At 41.0% G+C, this 10,723-nt stretch overlaps 1 pseudogene; it reads right to left on the bottom strand.

Annotated features, from left to right (window-relative positions):
• Positions 1–4,425: 4,425 nt before the first annotated feature.
• Positions 4,426–9,926, bottom strand: LOC109058615 (annotated as a pseudogene).
• Positions 9,927–10,723: the final 797 nt, after the last annotated feature.

Raw genomic sequence — 10,723 nt, 5'->3', positions numbered from 1 at the left:
GACGTACAACTTGTTCAAAAAATGTTAAAGAGAACAGGGTCAAAACGTTTTGTAAAATAAATAACAGAGAAAAAAAAAACTTTTTAAAAACATTTTGACAAAACTGGATGTTCTGAGAACCATTTTTTTTATTTTTAGCTGGGGACCATAAATAGCTTTGTCATAGTTGTAGCGTATACAAACTAAATATTTTAGTTAAATAACAAGAAGGTCTTTCTTAAAAGGTTTATAATGTTACGCTTGGTAAAAACATAGAAGCTTCTCTTATTGGCATCACATGGTTCCATGAAGAACCTTAAACCTTTGCATTGCCACAAAAAAGTTGGAAAAAAGAGCTTCTGATTATTAAAAAGCTATTTATTTGGCTCTTTTATGAACTGTTGCATGAAAGGTTCGTTGGAGAACCAAGATGCTTCTTTAAAGGCATCACCCAATAAAGAGTATATTGTTAAAATCAATTTCTCAAAGGGTTTTTACTTCCAAAGGACTGACTTCCTCGCGTGTATCCCTGAGATTCTGTTCTTCCTTGTTAATCTGGAATCAAGCATCTTATTCTAACCAAACAAACCAACCCAACCCTAAACAAGTGACTGCTGATAGCGATGTGAACGCACTCCAAACTCAAAAAGTCTCTGTTGTGAGGTTTTGAGTAGTTCTGAACAACAAGCTTTGCAAAGTTTGTAAATGATTATTATATCATCAAATCAATTATACTTAGGTGAAAAAATGCTATTTTGCATAGACCACTACGTTTAAATCCATCTACAACCTAAATCCAAAGTACTTTTGTTTTGAAAATGCACCCATGCACCTGTCCTAACCTGAATTTCAAGTGGCTTAGTGTTACCTTTTATGTCAATGCAAAAACATGTCATAATGCTCATTGGTTCAATTAGTGTCTAACAAGCTTGTAAACAACTTGGCTTACAGTCGCCAGCGAATTCGCCACACTTGCATTGCATGGATTTTTGGATGCATGTATGCTTTTGAGTAAAACATGACAACAAAAATCTCAAAGGTAAATTGTGAAATTTGTGTGACGGCTGAAAACATCCATGTGACGCTAACCAGCTGCGCAAACAAAAGACAGAAAGAGCTGTAGTGTAACCTGGAGTTGAGCGATTCATCTCTGACGATAGTCTTTTCCCCCCCTCGGGGGTGTTGAGTTTTCGACGAATGCTGAAAAAAAAACGTGTTGGCATGGCTGGAATCCTCCAGGCGACCGCAGCTCATACCATCTGAATCCTTATGATCAATGTTTGCTTTTTTGATTTGGATACAAAAACCTTGCTTGTTCCCAGAGTGTTAAGGTGACGTAGTTTTGCAATGCATGCTTGTCAATGCATTTTAATTGGCTAAAAACAAATTATGTGACCCAGGACCACAAAACCAGTCTTAAAGTGTCAATTTTTTTTGAAATTGAGATTTATGCATCATCTGAAAGCTGATAATACTCTCTGCATTGATGTGTTGGTTTGTTAGGAGGACAATATTTGTCTGAGATACAACTATTTGAAAATCTGGAATCTGAGGGTGCAAAAAATCGAAATATGGAGAAAATCATCTTTAAAGTTGTTCAAATGAGTTCTAGCAATGCATATTACTAATCAAAAATTAAGTTTTGATATATTTACGGTAGGAAATTTACTAAATATCTTCAAGGAACATGATCTTTCCTTAATAATCTAATGATTTTTGGCACTAAAAGAGAAATGAATATAATTTTGACCCATACATTTATTGTTTGGCTATTTGCTACAAATATACCCCAGAGACTTTAGACTGCTTTTGTGCTGCAGGGACACAGATGCACTCAAAAAACATTAAATTTTCAGAATATTTCCTGTGGCTCAAAACTGCAAAAGTTGGAACACACAATCTAGTTTTCCAGGTCCTGGGCGTTGGTTAAAGGGTTAAATTGAATACATGTGAACCTGTGGGCAGGACCGATCGACCATTCCCTTTGAAGTGGCTGTTGTGAACCGTTAGAGAGAGAGGAGGGCGAATCGAGCGTGACTCAGGAATTCCAGCACAGGGCGACCACGTGATACCCCACCATTTCTTAAGCATATGCCTACAGCGCGCCTCAGTAAATTACAATCCTGCAACCATAATTAATTGCATTTTGACAGTTCAGTGTTTACTTAATCGAACAAAATCCGATTAGTGCAATATCTAGAAAACAACAAGCGTCGAGTGTTTCCCATTAGGTTCCATAACTTAATGCATTACCTGAGTTTCACAATGAGCACTAAAATATTTTATGCAGATTTTTTTTTAAAGGTCAGTTAATTGAAAAGACACCTGTTTTCCTTGGTTAGTTCATAAAAGTATATAAATAAATTAAAATTAAACTACGATTAATAAATGCTTTAGAAGGATTTTGTTGTTAATTTATGTTAACTACAAGTTACCCATAAAATCAGTATTTCGGTCAACCGCATGAACTATCCTTTTAGGATTCTAAAGAGGGGGGGGGGGTGGGGGCGCTCATCCATGTCCCCACCTGGAGACATGTGTGCGTCCTAACGCAGCCGTAAATGTTTATTGGCTGGTATCCACAAAAACAGGCACAAATAGTGATAAACACCCACACGGGTTTACGAGCTCCTCAACACACAGAATCGGAGCACTATTAGTTAAAAATAGGAAGCGGAGAGTCCGTCTTGAGCACGGCAGCCGCACAGGTTACTCCACATGGAGTCTGACAACAATGTTCTCGTCTCTCTCTTCCGTACAAGTCACAGCCGGCTTTCTGAGAAATCGCGATAGGGTCCAGAGGGCCAGGACACGGTCGTGCGCTCCCTCTGCTCATAGCTTTCCTTGCTTCGTCCAAATTTCAAGGCATGCTCTGCGTACTTTTAGATTTGGCAAGCATTCATGATATGCAGTTACCAGTATGTGATGGCGGATTGCTAATCTCTCCCAGCATGTGCACCAGGACACAAAATCGCCCCCGAGCACTGCTGCTTGCTTGTGTTTTGTTCAGGTTCCCTTTCTGCACGCATTGGAGGTCGTATGCATCATCCGGGGCGGTTGCAGTGATTCAGCCAGAGCGCGCAGACAATAAGCCAACCACAGGACACGTCAGAATTGTTTTATTACACAGTCAAGAAAAATGGATGTTTGGCAAGTTTTAAACAAGTGCTATACAATACAGCTAAAGAGCCGTTTCAGTTGTCTTCGCACAATGTGCTTAAAGAGTATTAGTATTAGTCAGAATTCTGTGGTTTAAAACCATGGACTGAAACAAAACAACAGGCAGGTCTGTCGTAGCGTGGAGGGGTAGGGCGAGGGGCTGGGCTGCGGCGTTTTCGCTCAACAACGCACTGAAGGGGTGTGGGGGCGGTTCGGAAAAGTATAGGAAACCCAATGTCGTCAAAAAAGGGAAAATCAAAAAAAAAATTTATACAGCGCCATTTTTACCAACAGTGGACAGTGTCCCTTAGGCTTCAAGTATTGTACAGGGTCCGGTGATAGTTTCACGTGTGGAAAAATTGTAAGCAATACGCTTGGTGGCCTGGGTCCCCAAAACCAAATAAAAATAAGTACACGTCCATATAATACTTAAAGTGCGCTCTATTTTTCACTGCACTAATCGTGCTACTTAAGTATACGAAAAAGTATTTCTTTAGCCTAGTTATGATGCGGCTAAGTGTTAGCAACTGTGCCTATTTCTGCGGAGACAAGGAAATGCACTTTTAAAAACATACTATCTTATATTTAAAAATTTATTTGAGTCACCACTTGGAGTGACACTTAAGCTATACGAATGATATTAAAGTATGTTAAGAAGCGCAATTTGGTGTACATTCAGTGAGGTCCCAAAATAGCCCCACTAGTGAGATTTAAACGTAGTTGACTTGCCTACACTGAAAAAAAAGTACGAAAAATGCACTTTAGCCCCCCCCTCCCCATACATATAAATACAAACTTAGGGAGTGAAAATAGAGCACTTTAAGAACACTGCTGTCAAAAGATTAATCGCGACTTATTCGCTAAGTCTCCTACATAAATGACATTTTACAATAATATATGTAATGTGTACTGTGTATATTTATTTTGTACATATAAAATACATACACATACAGTATATATTTCAAAAAGAGATTACATGTATAACAGGGAATATATTCTTATATTATATATATATATATTTATTGTTTATATCTATAACAATTATTGTGCACTTAAATATTACATGCATGATTTTTTTGTATTTATATAGCACCATAATTAACCTTCTACACAGTACCCAACACATACTATTATATAAACAGAACCTTCAACTTGGGGCGATTAAGCACCGGATTATAACGTTGGAGCGGCGTACAGTATGGAAGTGTACTTATTTTTTAACCTGGGGATATTATGCGCGCAGAAAAAAAAAAAACCAAAATCACAAAAAATAACATAAAAAATTAATCAAGGGTCCCGCTCCTTTGTAACCTTTACGTCCACCACCAAAAATCGTGGATCACATTCCTGCAGCCCTTGCAACATGCTAACGCCCAGGGTACGGTTTGGACTTCCAACGAGGCCGGGCATTTCGCGCCACACTCGGGCAGTAACCCTCGTCCCTCGTTCGCCACCTGTGATGTTTGATTGATCTCGCGGGAACCCGGGAAACAGACTTGTGGGCCAGAAGGCACCGGAGATTGCGGGCACTGGACGGGTAGAATGTGTGGCCTCGAGGCGCTCGTGGCGACAGGGTCGCAGGACACCGGCACTCTTCCCGGGCGGCCTAGAGGAATCAGGAATGCTGTGTAGCGGATGGCGATGGCCGGGCCTGCGGGTGCCATGGCCTGGGATGTGGCAACTGATCAGCCCGTTGTTCACGCCGGTCCCTAGCGTGCAGCGCGCCTCTGTCCATGTACTCGAGGGAGACTGTGAGGCTTCCGCTGTTCCGCTGTCGCCGCGGCTCGTGGAGGGCACCTGGTTGTCCGGTGTCTTTTAGGCGAGCCGGTTCCAGCGTTGTCCGCGGCCAAAATTAGCGCCACCATCGGCGACTGGCCGTTTTGTGCCAGGCGGTGGCCGCCTCTGGCTGGGTGGTACGTGCGCGAATGCGGGGAGATGCGTGGAGGGAGGAAAGCGGTGGCGAATCCCAAGGGCATCTTGAGCACCTCGGACGGAGACGGCAACCACGGCTGATTCTCGCCGTTAAGCTTGGCGGCGCTGCTTTCCCCGTCCGGCTCGGGAGAGGGTTTCCTTTTAATGCCCCCGAAGTGCTTCCGCGATCTGCCGGGAGAGAGAGAGAGAGAGAGAGAGAGATAAACACTCAAAGATAAGTTCACTTTCAGAGTAAAAACTTCCTGATAATTTGCTCACCCCCATGCAAGGGCGTAATTTGTAATCTAACAGTAGGGAGAGGACACATACACATAAAAATTTATCAAGAGCAGTTTCTGAAGGGGACACAAATAATACAGCCAAATTGTACTTGTAAGAATAGATTATGTGTGACATGGCATGGAGACGTGTTTAAATATGAGTTCAGTTCATAACTATTAAATTATTTTGCGTCTTCCCACACAGTATTTTTAGGTTTCGTCTGGGACTGAGGATGCCTCGTATTTAACGTTAGATATTAAACCGCAGCAAGCCCACTGATCTGCCATCATATTTAGCAGAACCCAACACATCGGTATATTAGCCTAATATCAGTTCACACACAGGCTTATCGCCGTGTTAGCTGTAGTGGGTGATAGGGGCTGTCAAAAAAAACAAAAAAAAAAAAAATTCGAATTTTCAAATATTCGTTCGAATTTCAAATAAAAATCCACATTCGAATGCATGCAAAAACGTTGCATTCGAATTTTAGGTGTGCATTAAGGAGGCAGCCTTGTCAGTGGCGCCACGAGATGCGATGACGATGTAAGTGTCGTTGCATTATATGTTTTTTTAGGATATCCAAGTTGAAGCCACTAGATGTGGCGCTGCTGCTTTGTTGTTCATTAAAAATATTGCAAGATCTCGTTTACATCAAAACCGCATGTTTAGAAAGCCATGTCAGAATTAAAGGGGGAAAGCAGGCAGTGGACCAAACCACTTTGAGGCAAGGGAGGGGGGCTTTTTTTTAATAACTCTGGCGGTTTATATTTTTTACTTACTTACACACATTATTTTAAGTATATGTCCATTGTATTATTACAATATAATGGTTTGTTATGATATTCCCCCTCGCCTTTTCCTCAGGGGGGGGTATGAGGACGCAACCCATGTCATCTAAGATGTTCATGTCTTTCTTTCTTCAGTCACAAAGAAACTAAGTTTTTTTGATGAAAACATTCCAGGATTTTTCTCCATATAGTGGACTTCAGGTGGTGGCCAGCGATTTCAAGGTCCAAAAATGTAGTTTCAAACACAATCTCAGCAGAAGAATAAGGGCCTTATGTAGCGATCATTCGCTTTTCTTAGAAAAAAATAAATATATATACATTTTTGAACCACAAATGCTGGGCTAGCATTAGCTCTGCGATGCGTTTATTTTATTAGGTGATGATGGGAAGGTCAAATGTAGACGGAAGTACCGACCCAGTCTTCACAAAGCAAACATGCAAAAAGAGTCAAATGCACTTTACAGAAACTGCATAACAACTATGTTGGATGATTTTAAAGTTGGAGAAAAAAAAAATAATATGGCGTTTTTAAATGAATACAAAGACGAAGAACTAACCGCACGTGACCTTTCCACAGGATCACAGAGCTGGAACAACCCGAGCATCTGTTGTTAAAAAGTGGCTAATATTAATTTTTTTTTTTTTCAGAAAATGGATGATCGTTTTGCTAGATAAGACCCTTATTCCTCTGCTGGGATTGTGTAGAGCTCTTCGAAGCTGCACTGAAAGTGCATTTTTTAACCTTCAATCCGTTGAGCACCACTGAAGCCCACTATCCGGAGGAAAATCCTGGAATGCTTTCCTCAAAAAAAACTTAAATTCTTTGCAACTGTAGAAAGAAAGACATGAACATCTTGGATGACACGGGGGTGAATTTTTTATTCTGGAAGTGGACTTATTCTTCAAGGCTGGAATACACTACACAACTTAAAATCTGAAACAGATTTTTAAAAACACTGGGCATGATATACTTCACTGACTTTGTAAATAGTGACAGAGGAAAACTAGCCATCATACACTACACGACTGAGGATGATACACTAGCACAATTTGAAGTCATCACAACCAACTCACGCAGAAACATGCGCCTTGTTGCTAGGAGACGACTGACAGATGAAAACAACGTGTGTTCTAAAATCTGCTGAGAATATCAAACATGTTTGATCTCCTCCGACTGGATGGAAAACAAAGTCTGAAGCCTAAAAAAAATCGGAGTATGTGACCATCATATGTACACTACGCGATTTTCCATTGAATCTGTCAACTCAAATCTGCAGAGTTGTGTCAAACTAGTGTCAACTTCTCCAGATTGTAAATCAGTGGAAAATCGGGGCAAAAAATCATGCAGTGTATTCCAGGCTTTAGAGACGCAATACTTGACAAAACAGCCCTTTGCTAGTTCAGCGCTTCGTGCATGACCTGCTGTTGGCACTATTTTCTGGCTCCAGACAAAATGTGCCATGCACTGAGCACCGGATGAAGAAATGGCAGCGAAGTGCATCTGTTATGCTTCCAAACATTACGAATGCATGATCTAGAGAGTTTAAAGCATGCTTTGAAGAATGCAGGTACAACATAATAAACTTGAAACGGAATCAAGATGCATGATCTAGAGTTTGAAAACATGCCGGTCGGATGGTTTAAACAGATTTTAAACACAAATGCATATGTTTTGGCACCTCAAATTATTCTAAAGATTCATTCTAGTTTAAAACGGGTGACACAGTATGAAAGAGTTTGAAAACATGATCTGATGTTTTAAACACAAATGCATGTGTAAATTAAAATAATACAGAGTTTTAAAGCATGCTTTGACATCTCAAATTAATTAAATATTAAATCCAGTAAAAAAAAAAATTAAAAAAAAAAAAGAGTGCACATAAAAACTGGGCTTTGAAAGCATGCTCTGGTGTTTTAATGGGGAATGCATGTATAAATACGCCTGTGAATAATCTGGAGCATGTTTTGACATCTCAAATTATTTTAAAGATTGAACTCCAGACAAAAAACCTAGAGTTTAAAATTATGTTTTGATGTTTTTACAGTTTTATTTTAAAGATTGAACAGTTAAAAATAAGAATGTGGAGACGAAATCTAAAGTTCAAAAGCATGCTCGGATGGTTTAAACTATTCTAAATGTTATTTCTTCAGTTTTTAAGGCTATGCCAGCATCAAGGCTATTTTCATGGTGACCTCAGAATAACTAACACAAGGTATACAATTAACAAAAAAGTTATTAAAGACATTTCAAATCTACAATAGACCAAAACTCTAAAAACATTCAGGTGTACATTTTTTAATTATTGAGTTTAAACCACACCTCTGAATAAAAACCGTTGTCTATTTACATTAAAAACAGTACAATCTTCTAATAAAATATGCTTTCACAGTCATTTTTGTATGGCAGTGTAACTCTAAATGTTGACTAGTTATGTATAAAATAACATTTTAGACGCACGGATGTAGTCTTTGAAATAAAAGTGAAGCATCATATAATAATATTTACAGCCAATGTGTCCCTGCAGCACAGAAGCAGTCATCAGTAGCACAGGTATATTTGTAGCAATAGACAACAATACATTGTATGGGTCAAAAATATAAATTTTTTTCTTTTATGCCAAAAATCATTCGGATATTAAGTAAAGATCATGTTCCATGAAGATATTTTGTAAATTTCCTACTGTAAATATATCAAAACTTAATTTTTGATTAGTAATATGCATTGCTAAGAACTTCATTTGAACAACTTTAGAAAGATGATTTTCTCAATATTTAGATTTTTTGTTGCTCCCTCAGATTCCAGATTTTCTAATAGTTGTATCTCAGACAAATATTGTCCTCCTAACAAACCATACATCAATGGAGAGATTATTTATGCAGCTTTCAGATGATGCAAAAATATATTTTCTGATGCTTCACTTTATTTTAAAGTCTACATGCATGCACTAAGATGCATTTAGATCAACACTCCTCTTGAAAGCATCGCTCGGTACCTGTTTTTGTAAGGCATGTGGAGCTGCTCTCATATCCCATTCTGTGCGCCAGCGGCGCGTGCTCCTTCTTGAACCGGGAGTCGAGGCTGTTCAGCGTCATCAGCTCCCGCACCGTCTTGCCCTTCTGCGTCCAGTCCTTGTGTCCGTCGCTCGCGTCGCTCATGCTGGTCCCGGCGCGCGGGTGTTTTGTCCTTCATGTCTTTCCGCGCGTTTGCTCCCATGCTCCGCCGTTAAACGCAACCGGGTGGATCCCCCATCTGCACGAGATCTCCCGTTGAGCGCATGCATGCTCCCGTTGACCAGCGGGAACCAGGTTCGGAGGCACGGCGCCGGCCCGACGCGGGTTCGGGCTCTGGCGATTCAGCTCCGGAGGCTCGTCGGGCTTTGAAAAACCAACGTCGGCACCGGGATCCCGTTCGCTTGTCGCCCCCCCTGGTACTCCGGACCCAGTCTGGGGGGTCTGTCCGACGCGAGCGGGTAGCGATCAAGCGGCTGCGGAGCACGCGAGCCCGGTTCCGTGTGGTTCATGTGCTGCATGTCCTTCCCCGGTTTGCCAACCGTTCCCGGTGATCTGCCCTCCTGGAATCCGTGCGCGCGTTTCAGCTGCCGCGCGGTCTCGATCACGAACTCGATCCGGTCCGCTCCTTCATAGTTGACGCATCCGCGGCACACGGGCTCGGGCACACGTAAAATCCCAGATCATCGCCCACGGCATGCGGGGCAGATCGCACAAGTAACACGACTGCCTGCGCGAGGCAGCGACCGCCGCAGCGGACGACATGCTGCTGGAAACGGGGGGTACAAAATATGCAACTAGATTTCTCCGAATGTTGCGCGTTTCTGATGAGGGGGAGAAAAAAGATAAATCTCGTCGTAGTTTCCCCACCGAGAAAAACGGCGACCCAGTTATGCCTCCGAAGTTTCATGGCAATTCATGCAATGTGGCGCACTCCACAACGCGTCCGCGACGCTCTCGGTGTTGTGGGAGGCGTGGACTGACGTCACCGCGCCGCTTCTATTTACTTGATTCTTCGAAGACCCGCTCTGCGCATGTGCGCCGCGCTCCCTCCTCGACGCGAGCGTGTCTGTGCAGGCGTCGTTTGATGGTGTGGAAGAGCGTTCAAAACCATCGACAAAGAGGGAAACGTATCAAAAGTGTGTTTTGATGACGGAGGTTCGTCCGCCTTGCTATGAGACGAATAGAAATGTAATTAAAACGTTAGATTAGTAAAGTAAACGAATTAGATTACAGCTGGACCACAAAACTAGAAATTGAGATTTATGCATCATCTGAAAGCTGAATAAATAATCTCTCCATTGATGTATGGTTTGTTAGGAGGACAATATTTGTCCGAGATACAACTATTTGAAAATCTGGAATCTGAGGGTGCAAAATAATAATAATAATAATAATTCTAATAAAATAATAATAAAAAGTATTCCAGAAAATCGCCTTTAAAGTTGTCCAAATTAAGTTCTTTAGCAATGCATATTAGTAATTAAAAAATAGGTTTTGATAAATATCTTCATGGAATGATTTTTTTTATTAATATCCTAATGATTTTTGGCCATAAACAGAGAAATGTATAATTTTGACCATACCCACTGTAT

This window comes from Cyprinus carpio, chromosome A11 (genome assembly GCF_018340385.1).
Source record: "Cyprinus carpio isolate SPL01 chromosome A11, ASM1834038v1, whole genome shotgun sequence".
NCBI lineage: Eukaryota > Metazoa > Chordata > Actinopteri > Cypriniformes > Cyprinidae > Cyprinus > Cyprinus carpio.
This window is presented reverse-complemented; position numbering and strand designations above follow the sequence as displayed.